Below are 17058 nucleotides of genomic sequence, written 5' to 3'. Positions count from 1 at the left end.
GAACCTGTAAGTCAGCCCCAATTAAATGTCCTTATAAGAGTTGCCTTGAAACCGGGCGTGGTGTCCCATGCCTTTAATCCCAGCACTTGGGAGGCAGAGGCAGGCAGATTTCTGAGTTCCAGGCCAGCCTGGTCTACAGAGTGAATTCCAGGACAGCCAGGGCTACACAGAAAAACCCTGTCTCAAAAAAACCAAAACCAACCAAACAAACAAACAAAAAAAGAGTTGCCTTGGTCATGGTGTCTGTTCACAGCAGTAAAATCCTAAGACAGGTGTCCATAATAAATTGATGGCCTATAGCTTAGGCAGGAAATAGGAGGTGGAACATCCTGTAGGCAGAAAGGATTCTGGGAGAGTGTCAGGCATGGAAGATCACCCAAGACAGATACATGGTACCTGAGCACAAGTAACCAGCCACGTGGCAGAATGTAGATTAGAATAATTGGGTTATTTTATGATCTAGTCAGGGAAGGGCCTAGCTATATGGCCAAGGTATTTATAATATATGTTGAGTCTGAGTCTTATTCCTGGGATGGGCGGGGAGGAAGAACCACCTGAGTCAGCAGTTTCACTTCTATGCCTATGCATACAAGATCCTCCCTTCTCCCACTCAGACTCTGGAAAGTTCTCAATTGCTCTTTAATATCCAGTGGTAGTGGCCTCTGTGAGTCATGCTGGCCCTCCCTTGACTCCATTCTCTAGGCCTGTCTTCTAACTGTCCATGTATAAGACATTTAGTTTCTTTTTATTGTGTCCCTATTGTCCTACCTGGTATGCTTGGTTCACCGATTATGATGTCCAGGAAGATAATGACCTGCAATACACCAATGAAACAGTGTATGTTAAATCTGGCTGAGGCTGGGTGAGCCCTGACCCCAGATAAGCTGAGGTAACCCCTCATCCCAGGGAACAGCTATGTCCTAGACACATTCCCATCCCTCCACCACACAGACTCCAGCACTTTGAGATCAATGCAGCCTGTAGGAGATGGTTTTCCATCCCGGGTCCTGCGCCCCTGCATCATTGCTTGGCTGTGTGAATGATCAGGATCGTGTGTGTGGGCATGCATCCCGGAGGCTAACATCGAGCGTGCATCCCCGAGGCTAACAGTGGAGTACATTACGAGGCCTCATTTCCTAAGCATTTGAGGAGAATCCTTTAATCCTCTTTTGGAGACTGTACATAGATACAGGGTTTTTAAAAAAGAACGTGGCTAAGTAAATTTTTGGAAAGTCTGGAAATTATGCACTATCTTAGACACGTGTACATTAGCATAGAAGCCTGGTGCTAAAGCTGTTGTCCATGCAGCACAAGGGAACACACTGGAGAGAGCTCCTGGGCTGAACAGATGGTTTGAAGGCCAATGAAAAGAGCGAAGTTTGCATCCCCCCGCCGCCCCCCTCCCGCCCCCCAACCGCGGTACAAACCTGTGCCCTTCTGTCCAAACACTTCCCCTTCTAGAACCTTAGATTCCTCATTTCTGAGTTGAAAGAATCAAAAGCTCCCATCTAAGGACCCGGCGCACATCTCAGACTTGAGTGTTCACGGCTCACGTGTGAGGCCCTAGGTTCTACCCTCCTCGCTGATTCTAAGCGTCACGATTGGATCGGTATTTCTTTTCTTTTTTTGGGGGGGGGGGGAGGGGGCGCGGGGAGGGGTTCGAGACAGGGTTTCTCTGTGTAGCCCTTGCTGTCCTGGAACTTTGTAGACCGCTGGCCTCGAACTCAGAAATCTGCCTGCCTCTGCCTCCCAAATGCTGGGATCAAAGGCGTGCGCCACTTGCCCGGCTGGATCGGCATTTCTAATGTCTGCCTAATCCCCCTTTTCTGTCCAGCTGGAGCAGATGGTCAGGCCCGGCTTTGGCTCCTTTGCTGGAGCTTTTAGCTTTCAGGATTTCACGAGGAGTACTTAACGTGGTCTCGCCGCCGCCCCTCCCGCCCAGAGCCAGCTGGACAGAAACTTGTTCCCCTGTTACACAGAGCTATGCCCTTCCAGTGGTTGGGCAGGAGGCTTCCTGGGCAGTTGTGAGCTGTACGTCAACCCCACAACCTTTAGTCTGCTGAAGCTCGATGCTCTTCCCTCTCCTCATCTGCCAGGGGTAAACCCAGAACTCTAACCTCAGCCTTGGGAGGTAGAGCCTGGCAGGGAACTGAAGGCCTGGTGGCTGGAAGGGATGGCTCAGTGGTTAAGACCATGAGGTCCTCTTTCAGAGAACCCGGATTCAGTTCCCAGCACCTAGATGGTGGCTCAGAGCCATCTGTAACTCTAGTTCCAAGGGGGTTGATGCCATTTCTGGGCTCTGCAGGCAACAGGCACTCAAGTGGTGCACACATATTTATTTATGCAAGCAAGCATTCATATACATAAAAAAATAAATAAAACCCTCTCTTTTTTTTAATATTGTCATTGTTAGGGTTTTACTGCTGTGAACAGACACCATGACCAAGGCAACTCTTATAAAGGACAACATTTAATTGGGGCTGGCTTACAGGTTCAGAGGTTCAGTCCACTATCATCAAGGGGGGAGCATGGCAACATCCAGGCTGGCATGGTGCAGGAGGAGCTGAGAGTTCTACATCTCCATCTGAAGGCTGCTAGTGGAAGACTGACTTCCAGGCAGCAAGGATGAGGGTCTTAAAGCCCACCCCCACAGTGACACACCTACTCCAACAAGGCCACACCTACTCCAACAGAGCTACACATTCCAATAGTGCCACTCCCGGGGCCGAGCATATACAGACCATAACAAGTACCATATCTCAAATTGTCCAAAGAAACATTGGGTTGTAAAGTAAAATTCAGAGTAAAGGAAACTGGTATGGTGGGGGAGGTTGCTGTTATCAGCCAGGACCACGAAAGCCCCAGATACCCACACAGAGAAAAGCAAAGCCGGAAGATCCCAGGGTCCTGGGAGAAGATGCCCCAAGCTCCATTCCTTTAACGTGTAGCTGTGGTCCGTGGTGGCGCACGCCTTTGATCCCAGCACTTGGGAGGCAGAGGCAGGCAGATTTCTGAGTTCGAGGCCAGCCTGGTCTACAGAGTGAGCTCCAGGACAGCCAGGGCTACACAGAGAAACCCTGTCTCAAAAATAAATAAATAAATAAATAAATAAATAAATAAAAACAAAAAAACTGTGTAGCTATAGTGCAGTGAGGTGCCTAATGATCAGAATTCAACCCTTGGGACCCACGTGGTGGATGGAGAGAGCCAACTCCTGAAAGTTGCCCTCTGACCCCTACACACAGGCTATTGCACGTGTGTTCACCCATGCACACACACACATGTGATAAATTAACATAATATAAACAAAACACCTCTGCCTCATGTCAGATTTTTGGATCTGGAGTTCACGTGGATGGGTTGGCTGAGTGGCATTTCCCAGTGATAGAGCCTGGGAAGGGGACCCCATGGCTCCACAGTGGCCGCTGCTTAGGACCCACGTGACAAGCAGGAGCTTTGTGCTTTTCTCTCTGCTTTCCTGGCCTGAAACCTTACAGAGAATCCTTGTGCTCCACGTCCTGCTCCCGGCTTCACGGTACTGACAGACTGTGTGTAGCCCAAGTGACATGAGGACACCACTGGCCCAAGGGATGGTTGAAGAGGCGTGTATTGAAGATATGAGGGAGAGGACTGCCAGAGGCTTCTAAGTCCAGAACAGAGAAACTAGTAGACTAGATATGGCCAGCCAATCGAACAGGGTCACAAGAAAAGAGGGGTTGGGGAGGAAGTAAAAGAAGAGAGAGAGGCAAGAGAGACTGTACTGGCTGGTTGTGTGTCAACTTGACACAGCTGGAGTTGTCACAGAGAAAGGAGCTTCAGTTGGGGGAATGCCTCCACGAGATCCAGCTGTAAGGCATTTTCTCAATTAGTGATCAAGGGGGGAGGTCCCCTTGTGGGTGGTGCCATCTCTGGGCTGGGATGGGTTCTATAAGAGAGCAGGATAAACAAGCCAGGGGAAGCAAGCCAGTAAGGAACATCCCTCCATGGCCTCTGCATCAGCTCCTGCTTCCTGACCTGCCTGAGTTCCAGTCCTGACTTCCTTTGGTGATGAACAGCACTATGGAAGTGTAAGCTGAATAAACCCTTTCCTCCCCAACTTGCTTCTTGGTCATGACGTTTGTGCAGGAATGGAAACCCTGACTAAGACAGAGACCAAGAGAACCAAGAGCGCAAAACGGCACAAAACTGAAATGGCAGGGTTATGTGGGAATGTGAAGTTGGGGTAGGGAAAACCAAGAGTGAGGAGTTTAGGGAAGGGGGCAGGGTAAGAAGAACTGAGAGAAGCCTGGGTGCCAGCACGGACTCTGGAACAGGCACTCACAATGCAGTGAGAGCCTGGGGGCCAGCATGATCTTCCATATGCCAATAGGCACCATTTGTCCTGGGCTTCTTTCAGACCTAACAAAGATGTGTACAGAACAGCTGGCATAGGAGCCTTGTGGACAGTGGGATCTTTGTTTGTTTGTTTGTTTATGGTTTTGCTTTTTTTTTTTTTTTTCAAGACAGGGTTTCTCTGTGTAGCCCTGGCTGTCCAGGAACTCACTCTGTAGACCAGGCTGGCCTCAGACTCAGAGATCCACCTGCCTCTGCCTCTTGAGTGCTAGGGTTAAAGGTGTGTGCTAACCATACTCAGCTTCTTCTCCCTCCCCCCCCCCCCGCCCCCAGAATCAACAGGTAACTCAATCGATGAGCGCAACAACTAACATCCTAGTCTGTAAGCCATTCTAAGTTAAATAATCCGGTAGCAGATCCCTGAACGGATCCACCACCTGAACTGGGGGGCTCAGCTGCCTACATCTTGACCTCCACCGGTCCCCCGTCCAAAAGCCAATATGCATACTCAGCTTCTTGATAATGTATTTATTTTTGATGTATGGCTGTTTTGCCTACATATATGTCTGTGTACTGAAAGATCCTGACAGAATGTAAAAGGACACAGAAGCCCTGAAATTGGCAAGATAGACGTCAGTGTTAGCAGAACTAGCTTCACTGATTTAGAAAAATAGAGGTGCACAATGCTCTGGCCACTCCTTGAACCTGTGTGTCTGCCAGTGTTTTGACCGTTCCTTGACCCATGTGTGTGCCCACTGATGAAGCCCATTGCCAGGTGTTTGTGATATTGGTTGCTGAGAAAGAGTCAGAAAATCTCCCCAGCGACCACAGCCTGGCCAATCCTGAGTTGCTACACCTGCACCAGACTCTTTCCTTGTACCCCTCCCATACCCATTTCTTGAGAATAGACATTGTTTAGATCTGGAAATCCCCTACTCCCCCCTTCTCCTTTCTCCCCTGAGGGCCTATAAAAACTGGGACCTCTTTCCCCTCGAGGTTGACTCCTTTACCCCTGCGTGGGATACAAGTCGTTCCCCAGAGCTCTGGCTTTCCCCGAATAAAGCCTCATGTGGTTTGCAACAAGCTCCGTCTATCGTGAGTTCTTGGGTGTCCACTATTGTCCTGAGGCCTGAGCGAGGGGCTCCTCTCAGATTCTTTCAGTACCACATGTGCTCTTTGTACCCAAAAAATCCAGCAGAGAATCAGATTCACTGGACCTGGAGTTGTGAGCTACCTTTTCAGTGCTGGGTTTTGAACCAGGATCTCTGTAAGAACAGCCAGTGTTCTTAACTGTTGAGCCCCTATCTATTGATTTTTTTTTTTTTAAGTAAGGGAATGTGTTTGTGTTTTCTCATACGTTATTGAAAGTTCCCTAAACAGTGGCTGCAGATAGAGGGAGTCACACAAAAATAGACTGCATGGAGATAGCACCAAATCGAGAGGTTTGCAGGCTACGGGTGGGTGTGTTTGGTTTTTCCTGAAGCTTCTTCTTTTTTTTTTTTTTGGGGGGGGGGGAGACAGAGTTTCTCTGTATAGCCCCGGCTGTCCTGGAACTCACTTTGTAGACCAGGCTGGCCCCAAACTCAAAAATCCGCCTGTCTCTGCCTCCCAAGTGCTGGGATTAAAGACGTGTGTCACCACGCCTGGCCTGCAACTACATCTTGTGCTGATGTGCTTGTGGAGACACGGCTGGCTGAAGTCTGGCTACCCTGCTCAGAAGTGACCTGACTAAAACAGGAGCAGCTTGGCTGGCCTGTCTGCCAGCTCCCTGCCTGCCCTAGGGAAAAGCCGCATCAGGATGCAGGGCTTAGAGGGATGGGCAGGGTGCACAGACTCCAGAGGAGGTGTCCCTGTTAGAGTCCCATCTGTCACTCCTCTGCTACAACAGGGCTCTTCCCTGGGTGAGCAGGGTGGGCAGCCTGGATGCTCTGCGGCCAGCCGGGAGACTCCTGAGAATCCCTCCAGACATGGGAAAGGATGATTCACACAAGGAGGGACCAGGAAACACCCAGAAGCAGGGATGTGACCCCTTCTCTCAGGTGCCCCCAGCCCAAGGCTGTGTCCATATAATTGCACCTGACCACTTCAGAAGGTGGTTGTGGCCTGCGATGTGGCTCATTGGGCAGAGGCACTTGTCACCAAGCCTGGTAATCTGAGCTCATCTCTAGGACCCATGTGGTAGAAGAGAACCGATTCCTATGAGTTGTTCTGACTTACACACACACGTGCACACGGGCATGCAAACTCGAATGTGAACACGTAATATAGTAAGTAAAATGAAGAAGGTGATGAAAGATGCCCTGGATCCTCAGTAACAGACTCACAGGCACTCACTAGATAAATATTTGGATTATTAATTTGTTAGAGGGCATGCATCTCGGTTCCAGAAAAGAGGAAGCCCAGACAAAGGGATCTTTTGAGGCTCAGTTCTCATCTCAAGTTCCTTTCCTGACACCTCTCCACAGTGGAAGAGGTGGGGACAGGAGGCTCAGGAGTCCAAGGTCAGTTCCAGGCTAGTCCTCACTGCATGCAGGAAAGGTCAGCAATTCAAATCAACAAAATTCCAAAGCAGTCAACACAGCAAACGCAGACAGAGGCTTTCTGGCCTCTGTCCTATGAAAGGACAGAGGGTCCCCAGAAGCATCCTTGTCAACAGCTTTTCTCCAGAGACAATGCCCCAGAAATCTATTTTTTTTTTAATTGACTGACATTCTCTGGCTGTCATAACAAAATTCAGCTAAAGTTGGCTGAAGGGAAAAGGGAGAGTCTTTACAAGTCTCTGTAATGGTGTTATCTCATGGAACGCAAAGGCAGTCACATGACACAGCTGTTGGATGTACCTCGACCAGAACCACAGAGCCACCAGGTTGCTGCCCTGCTTGCCTGAGGGCTCTACTCCCCCCTTACCACCTCCACTGAGCTCCTTGTGGGCAGGAAAACCTGAAACCAGTGGCCACCAGAGGCCAAGCAAGCAAAGCATACTTGTTAAGATGGATCTACACAGGGTATCTGTGCTGTCTAAGGAAGTAGAAGATGACCAAGTGTGATCTACCCAAGAGAGATGAATCGTGACTGAGCAGGGACAAAACAGAACATCCTTGCTTCTGGGTGATACTCACTGATACAACGAGGGGCTTGAGGGGAGGGGTGGGCAGAGAGCACTCTGCAGTTGGGTACCTGGGGAATGAAGAACAGGATAGTGCCGTATAAAACAGCAAGAGAGGGGAGGGCAGCCCAGTCTACCTTCCCAGGACAGAACCTCTAATTGCTCCTTCCTCTTGTTCATTCCAAAGTCCTATATTACCCATCTGCATGCCTTACTAAACAGAAGTGGGTTTAGGTTTTGTTGTTTACTTATTTATTTAGTTTGTGTGTGTAAGTGTATGTAGACAGAATAGGTGAATTCATGACCCGGTTCTCAGGGCATCAGGACTACATAGCAAGTGCTTTTACCTGCTGAGCCATCTCTCCAGCCCCCCTAAGATGTGTTCTTTTTTTTTTTTTTTTTTGGTTTTTCGAGACAGGGTTTCTCTGTGTACCCCTGGTTGTCCTGGAACTCACTTTGTAGACCAGGCTGGCCTCGAACTCAGAAATCTGCCTGCCTCTGCCTCCCGAGTGCTGGGATTAAAGGCGTGCGCCACCACACCTGGCCCCTAAGATGTGTTCTTAAGGGAGCTGGTGAGATGGCTCAGTGGGTAAGAGCACCCTACTGCTCTTCTGAAGGTCCAGAGTTCAAATCCCAGCAACCACATGGTGGCTCACAACCATCCGTAACGAGATCTGGCACCCTCCTCTGGAGTGTCTGAAGACAGCTACAGTGTACTTACATATAATAAGGAAAGAAATCTTTAAAAAAAAAAAAGATGTGTTTTTAGGTGGCTCTTCCCTCTGTGGCAAGAACAACAGGGTGACACTCAACCTCTGTGACCCTGCCTCCATCTCCACAGCTCTCCTCTATGTGACCTTCCTGCGTCCCTATTTAAAAAATGTTTGCCCCAAGGCAATGTTATATTTTTATTAAGATGTTTCATATTTACTTACTTACTTGCTGTGTATGTAAGACTGAGTGTGGGAGCTCCAAACCGTGGTACTTGTGCTAGGTCCCAAGAACACTTGCCAAAGTCAGATCTTGACTTTCACCCTATGTGTGAGGAACTCAGGACACCAGGCTTGGCTGCATGCATTGTTACCCCCAAGCCACCTCAAGGTCATGCTTTACTTGCTGAACCTCTTGTGGGAGGGGTGCACATGTGTTCATGTGTGTACAAGCACCCACCATGTTTATCTACTGAGCCTTATCCCCAACCCTTTGAGCTCCTTATTAAAAAAAAAAAAACAGTGATTATATCAGACTCATTCAGATAATGGAGAAAAATATCATATCTGAAAAACCTTCACCCAAGTCGGGAATACAGCTCAATGGTTTATCTAATGCGGAACCCGTGTGAGACTTTGGGCGCCAGGCACCAAACAGGTTCACAGGTCCCAAGATTAGGGCATGGATGTCTTTTGGCATCATTATCCATCTCGTCTCCCAAGCTGTGTCTGCCAGCTTGGAGACCTCCTTGCCTGCCGCGTCCCCAGCTCCAGCACAGAGTGCTGGTCCCACACGAAACTCAAGGAACATTTGTCAAGTTGACGAGGGAGGAATAGTAAAACAGATCAACTGAAAAGCTTATCCTCTCAGCTTTCGCTTCTTGTTTTCACTCTGGTGTTGGTTTTTTGGTTGCTCTATGTTAAGATCTACAAGGACCAGAAGGGCCTCCTCTCTCGTTGTGCAATCTGTTCTCCCAACTGGCCCGGAATTTAAAAAGGAACACAGCCTATCATCTGAGGCTGGGAGGAACTCTAGGCTGCAAGAAAAAAAATTTAAATGCACAGTCTGTCTGCAACCTACAGTAGCAGCTTTCATAGTTGTTTAAAACAAAACAAAGAACCTTGCACTCTGTGCAGCTGCAGCACTGGCCATGGACCCAAAGGAAGGACCAAGAAGCCAGTGAGGTGTCTGCAGGGTCCTCCATGGCTGCTGGAGGTGGTGTCCCGGTGGATGACAAGCTGGTGGCTGGACAGGAGGTGGAGGTTACTATGGCTGCACAGGGAGACCCTGTGTAGTAGGAATTTTGATTTCTTTAAAAACCCAAAAATCTTATAGGGATATATATTTTTTTAATCCTAGGTATCAGATGTGGGACTGCTTTAGATTGTCCACGGCCGTAGGTTTTATGATTTGCCTCGTGCTCTAACAGGGGCATTCTTTTTTTTTTTTTTTTTTTTTGCCAGCTGCAAATAGTTTCTGCAAATGTATGATATGACATTTGGAATTCTGGGAACTCTTGAGAAAGTATCAAAATGCTACAGCCCTGGGGGACGGGGGGGTTCTTCCTCCTGCTGCTCCTTCTGCTGTGGTTGCTGGTATCCTGACTACAGAGATCAGACTTTCCCCAAGGAATCCGATGCCCACAATCAGCAGGAAGTAGTCTAACAATATTGATGCCCTCTTTCCCCTCTAACCTCTCTCTCTCCTACCTAGTGCTTGGGGGAGGGGGTTTGGCAGCTGTTGCAAGGGATGAGGTAGCAAGGGAACCCATAAAGTCGCCACACCCTGACTTCATCCCACCCATTAGCAGCCAGTGGGAAGTGGCAATGCCTATGAAGATGACACCAGCTCTGTCACCAAGATCTGACTGCACAAGTCCAACCCAGCAGGGTCCAAATTGTAGGACCAGCTAGTGCCCACTTCTGCCCACTGGGCCCAGGCACTGAGAATGCTATAAAGTTGCTCCCCAGTGAAGTCTGGCCAGTGTATCTATCCACCGCTCCCATCACACAAGCATCTAATCCCAGAAACTGTTGGACAAGTGACTCTTACCCAGGACCCTTCAGCGTGGTGAACAGCAAGCTTACAGGGATGGCTCCCGTCATTAGTCTGTCCCAGTACGTCCCTGGACCCTGGGGTGCAGAGGTCTTTGCTATGATGGAAAGAAGCCATGGAGTCAAATGCTCTGATCCACCCTGTCTGTCTTCACAGTACAAGAAATCTCTCTCTATGCCGTGCCCCCTTCTCTATCTGTCAGATTTAACTAAGATTGAATTATTAAAATGCATCTGGAAGACATATTACTTTGTATTAAGAACGAATAAATCAATAAGCCACAAACATCCCTAACACAGATGGAATGCTGGGGTGGCGGGAGGACAGTTTGGTAATTCCAGACATAGGCATTCCAGTCTTCGTATATACAGTGTCTAAGACACTTTAAAACAGACTGAAGCACGTTTGTATTGTTCACAATAACCAGAAAGCAAGCGGGAAGAACTCGCATGTCCATCAGTGGAGCCAGCAGATGGAGAGATAAAAGTCGCATATATAATGGGATATTATGCAGCTGAGGCAGGAGAAATGCCACAAGTATAAGGCCAGCCTGAGTTACGTAGTGAGACTTTGTGTCAAAAAAATAAAAAACTAGGGACTGGAAGGGGGCCCAGCGGGTGAAGTGTTTGTGGTTGTACAAGCTTAGGATCTGAGTTTGGATCCCCAGCTCTGTGTAAAAAGCTGGCCATGATGGTTTTTGCCGGTAACCTCAGAGCTGGGGTAGGGGCGGGCAACAGTGTGTGAGGTAGTTAGTGTGTGAGGTAGTGTGTGAGGGCTTGTCGCTCATCCAGACCAGCTACAATGCCAAGCTTCTGATTCAATAGGAGACTCTCACAAATAAGGCAGAGTACAATAGAAGAAAAGCCCCACATTGGCCTCTAACTTCCACATGCGCACACACATACACACAACACACACACAACCAAATAACAAGACAGAATGCCCAAGGTCCTCACAACACTTGTTAAGTGAAACAAGCCAGACACAAAACAACAGATATTCTGAATATCTAGCATACGCAAGTTCACTGAAACAGAAAGCAGCTTACAGGTCCGCAGGAGCTGCAGGGAGAGGGGACTGAACCAGGAGTTCTTGCTGCAGGGTCCAGAGCTGCTGTTTGGATAGTGAGAGGATTGTGGGTAGTAGCGATGGTTAACACCATGCTGAATCTAGTCAGTGACCCTGAACTAAAGTCTTAGATATGCCAAAAGTGGCAAACTTTGTTTTGTTTAGAACAATTTTTTTTCAAGTTTTTAGGGATTTACTTTTAATTATACATGTGTGTGTGAGGGGTATGTTTAAGTAAATGTAGCTGTTCTAGGAGGCCGGAGGATCTCCTCAGGCTGGTGTTACAAGATGTTAGGACTTCCCCAACGTGGGTCCTGGGAACTGAATTCTCATCCCATGCAAGAGCAGCAGGTACTCTTAACTGCTGCGCTATCTCTCCAGACTCCTATAACAATTTTTAATAGATAAATAAATAAATAAATAAATAAAATTATGAGACTATGGAGATGGTTCAGTGGGTGAGGACCTGGATTCAAAACTTCAGCACTGAAAAAAGTTGAGCGTGGCCATGCGTCTAGCACTGTTGGGGCTACAGACAGGACCTGCTGGCTGCCAGCACAGCTCCAGGTTCACTGAGAGCCCTTGTCTCAATAAGTTAGGGGGCAGCCACCTGTGTGGCCTTTACTTGCGTGCTATGTGCATACACCACACACACATGCACACACGCCCACTTATAAGCACTCTAAACCTAAATTATGAACATTTGCCAAGGGAGAGGAGTGTTCCGTGAGCAATACTGCCACAGGGTGAAAAGCACAGGTATGCATGGCTAATCCCAAGATCTAGCACCACAGAAAGAGATGTTTAGTTATAGGGGCCTGGTAGAGGCTTGCTGCACTAAGCCTCTGTAGCCCAATGGGAAGCAGCCAGACTGGTTCTGTTAAATCTGGTGGGGTGCCGCAGGAATGGTGTGTCTGTGTTTGTGTGTGTGTGTGTGTGCACAGAACTGAGATGGATGCAGGTGAAAGCGGTCCATATTCCTGAGTTTGGGATTTAAGGAGACAAAGCAGAAGGACTAACACTGAGAGATGTTATGTCGCCGACCTGACCTGGGTTCAGGACAGGCAAACACGGGGTTGACTTGCACTAACGGGATGTTTTAGAGAGAATGGAAAGAAGACCTGAAATACTGAACTGGAGTTACAATTCATGGCTTACAAAAGAGAGCCGCCAAGCTATAAACCTTAGTATTTCCAAGAGGAAAGAAGCACCTTTTATTTTTTTTAGTACTTTTGGCAATCTGCCCAGTTTAACCTCTCCAGTGCTAGGAGTGTGGCCAGGTGTGCTTGGCTTTCTGGGAGACATTTTGGGGATATATAGAGGGAGGGAAAGAAAACAAAGTGGAACTGGAGAGATGGCACCTCGTCTCGCAGAGGACCAGAGTCCAGTTTCAAGCACTCACAACCATCTGTAACTCCAGCTCCAGGATTTAGGATTTAAGGATCCTACACCTTCTTCTGGTTTCCAATTCACTTGCAACTCATGTGCACATACCCACGCGTAGGTACGTACATATTCAGATAATTAAGAATAAAATCTTGGGGGCAGGTGAGATGGCTCAGTGGGTAAGAGCACTGACTGCTCTTCTGAAGGTCCTGAGTTCAAATCCCAGCAACCACATCGTGGCTCACAACCACCCATAATGGAATCTGATGCCCTCTTCTGGGGTGTCTGAAGACAGCTACAGTGTACTTACTTTTAATAATAAATAAACAAAAATCTTTAAAAAAAAAGAATAAAATCTTTACAAGTGAGTAAAATAACTTAATAAGCTAATACAAAGCAAAAGGTGTCATTGAAGGAGAACAAAACTTACTCTTGTGCTCTTGGTGATGGGAATTTCTATGCATCTATTCTAAGTCATTTATTAGTAGGTTGTCGGGCTGCTGGATGCACTGACTTCTTAAATTTTAATAACAATCTGTTTTAGAGCTTCAACTGCTGTGGTAACATGACCAAAAGCAACTGGGGCGGGTTGGGGGTGAGGGTGGGGTGGGGGCAAGGCAGGGGCGGGGCCAGGGCCGGGGCCTGGGGCAGGGAGAGGGTCACTTAGCTTACAGATCAGAAGAAGCCCAGCCAAGAATCTGGAAGCTGAAAATGGAAAAACAAAAAAGAAAGAAAGAAAGAGAGAGAGAGAGAGGAAGGAAGGAAGGAAGGAAGGAAGAGAGAGAGAGAGAGAGAGAGAGAAAGAAAGAAAAGAAAGAAAGAAAAGAAAAGAAAGAAAGAAAGAAAGAAAGAAAGAAAGAAAGAAAGAAAGAAAGAAAGAAAGAAAGAAGAGGTTTGGAGGAGCGCTGCTTACTGGCTTGCTCCTCTTGGCTTGCTCAGCCTGCTTTCTTACACAACCCAGGACCACCAGCCTAGGGTGGCACTGCTGCCCCCTTGTGAAGCTGGCCCTGCCTTAGCAGTCATCAACCAAGACAATAATATGCTACAGACTTGCCTATAGGCCAATCTTATGGATTTTCTTTTCTTTTTTTTTTTTTTTTTGTTTTGTTTTGTTTTTTTGAGACAGGGTTTCTCTGTGTGTCGTCCTGGCTGTCCTGGAACTCACTCTGTAGACTAGGCTGGCCTTGAACTCAGAAATCCACCTCTCTCTGCCTCTCAAGTGCTGAGATTAAAGGCATGCGCCACCATGCCCAGCATGGAGGCATTTTCTAAATTAAGATTCTCTTTTCTGGGCTGGAGAGATAGTTCAGTGGTTAAGAGCATTGACTGTTTTTTCTAGAGGTCCTGAGTTCAATTCCCTGAAACCACATATAATAAAGGCATGCATCACCACACACAGCCTTAGTGTGAGCTGCTTTTGCAGAGTAGTGGAATTCAGTTCCCAGCATCCACATCAGGCCGAGCACAACCACCTGTGACTCCAGCTCCAGGGGATCCGATGCCCTCTTCTGGTCTGTTTAGGCATTACAGTCCAGTGCACACACCCATACTCCCACGCACATACACAAAATTAAAAATAAAAATGAAATCTTGTATTGAAAAAGAGCCCTAGGGGATAGAGAGATGGATCAGTGGTTAAGAGCACTGGCTGCTCTTCCAAAGTATCTGAATTCAATTCCCAGCAACCACATGGTGGCTCACAGCCATCTGTAATGGGATCTGATGCCCTCTTCTGGTGTGTCTGAAGACAGCAACAATATACTCATATACATAAAATAAATAACTCTTTTTAAAAAGACCCCTAATAGAGAAGCCAAGGCACAAGTAACTCCAACAAGCCTGAGTACCTATAGTCCCAGCAGAGCAAAGACTAAGGCCTTAATACTAACTTAGGCTCATGGTCCGAAGGACATATTTCCTGTTGGGATTCATTGTGCACATAGGGAGAGGGTATCTTAGATAAGAAAACGTGGGAAAGCTGGAAGCATATGCAATGCTTGCAAGGCAGAGCTGATGGCAATGTCCTCCCCCCACACCCTCACCTCCCCACCCTCATCCCCACTTGTACCCACACAGGGGACATGACCAGCATTTTAATTGCTAGGATACAGTTAACTGGTTCTTGCTTTGCTGTGTGGTCAGGAGTATTTGGGGCCCAAGAAAGGAGCTCTGCATATCCTAACTCAACCCTGGCTGTCCTCTGAGGACTGCTAGGTAAGTGCTCAGGACAGTTGCTATCAACACCTTCTGAATTTCCCAGCAGGATCAGGGCTTGGTTCTAGCACACTGTTGGTGATGTGGAAGGAACTTCATCCTCTTTAACTACTGCCTTTCCCGTGACTGTGTGACTACGTGGAGCTAGTTCATCAGGTCCTGAGGGCTGCTGCAGCCTCACAACCCAGCCCTCAGTCTAAGGAAGTGCTAAGTATCTGCCCTCAAGGTTAAGTACAGCCTTATGCATCTGGCTTAGGTGGGTTTTGGTTTGTTGTTGTTGTTGTTGTTACTATTTGGTTGTTTTGTTTTTGTTCTTGTTTTTCCTTTTTTTCCCACTAATGGGATCCTGGCTTGTGGGTTATTTGCTAGAACTAGGGAAGTCCAAAAATCCAAAAAGACTAGACTAAGGGACAGATCAAATCTAGAGTTTGGGCTTTTAGAGCAGGCATCTTGAGGCAAAGGTGTCTTGCTCATTTTTTCTTCAAATATTCTTTATTAAAAAAAAAACCTAGAGCTTAAATATTCTTAAATTTTTTAATCTTAAAACACTTTCTGTATATGTGTGAGTGACTGCATGTATGTGTATATGCCTGGCCTATCAAAGGTCAGAAGAAGGGGTCAGATATCCTGGAACTGGAGTTATAGATGGTTGTTAGCTACCATGTGGGTGCTGGAAACCAAACCCAGGTGCTCTTAAAAGACTCTGTGAGGAGCCCCACGCTCAGGCCTCGGGACAATAGTGGACACCCAAGAACTCACAAGAGACCAAGCTTGATGCAAACCACATGAGGCTTTGTTCGAGGAAAGCCAGAGCTCTGGGGACGACTCATATCCCAGGCAGGGGTAGAGGAGTCGACCTTGAGGGGAAAGGGGTCTCAGTTTTTATAGGCCCTCAGGGAGGAAAGGAGAAGGGGGGGAGTAGGGGATTTCCAGACCTAAACAATGTCTATTCCCAAGAAATGGGTATGGGAGGGGTACAAGGAAAGAGTCTGGTGCAGGTGTAGCAACTCCAGATTGGCCCGGCTGTGGTTGCTGGGGAGATTTTTCGACTCTTTCCCAGCAACCAATATCACAAACACCTGGCAATGGGCTTCATCAGTGGGCACACACATGGGTTCAAGGAACGGTCAAAACATTGGCAGACACACGGGTTCTAGGAGTGGCCAGAGCATTGTGCACCTCTATTTTTCTAAGTCAGTGAAGCTAGTTCTGCTAGCAATGAAATCTATTTTGCCAATTTCAGGGCTTCTGTGACCTTTTACATGTGTCAGGATCTTTCACTCTGCAAGAGCCAGGAGAGCACTAACCACTGAGCCATCTCTCCGGATCCATTTCCTTAAACACGTAAGAAATATTTCTTGAGAGCCTGTTCAGTGAGTGACAGGAAGTGCTCCTTCTCAGAGACACATTCCGACACAACCGTTGGTGAGCCTGGTGAGAAGCCTTTGGTTCTGCCTGCTCTGTCCTCTCCTCTGGACAAAGCCTAGAGAGAACCAAGAGATGAACCTTTGCAGAGGGCCTGGAGAGAGGCTTAGTGGTTAAGAGCTCTGGTTGCTCTTCCAAAGGACCCGAGTTGGGTTCCCAGCACCACATGGTGGCTCATCACCATCTGTAATGGGATCTGATGCCCTCTTCTGGCTCTGAGGGCTCCAGGCATACAGGTGGCGCACAGGCATACATGCACACAAAAGCTGTTATATACATGAGAGAGGGAGGAAAGAAGGGAGAGAGGGAGGTGAGGAGGGAGGGGAGGAGGGAGAGACTGGTGAGATTCAGAGCTCCCCTAGGCAAAGGGTCCTTGCAGCACAAGCCCCTCAACACCTGTTCACACTGGCTGGGTAAAAAGCATTACTTCACACAGATTTCATTGGACTGTTGTGTTAGAGTTTGGGGCATTAAAAACACCCACTCCCCGTCCCATATGTAGTCAACCAACACCAGGAAGATTTTCTGATTACCTTCTCTGCATTTGCAAACCTAAGCCAAAACTAAAGCTTCCAAGGGAGATTTCCCTTCCACACCTACCAGCCTCTTTCTCCTAATGTAATTGACTGAAAGACTGAGAATCTGGCAGATCAGGCTGCAAGGCACAGACTCTGAGGTGCAGAGTTTGGCTTACCTTGACATTCTTTCTTGGGCTGGAGGGGTTGACCCCTGGGGAAAGCATTTCTCACCAAGCCTGATGG

The sequence above is a fragment of the Mus caroli genome, unplaced genomic scaffold, assembly GCF_978045245.1.
Source record: "Mus caroli unplaced genomic scaffold, Mus_caroli_1 scaffold_17, whole genome shotgun sequence".
Lineage (NCBI taxonomy): Eukaryota > Metazoa > Chordata > Mammalia > Rodentia > Muridae > Mus > Mus caroli.
This window is presented reverse-complemented; position numbering follows the sequence as displayed.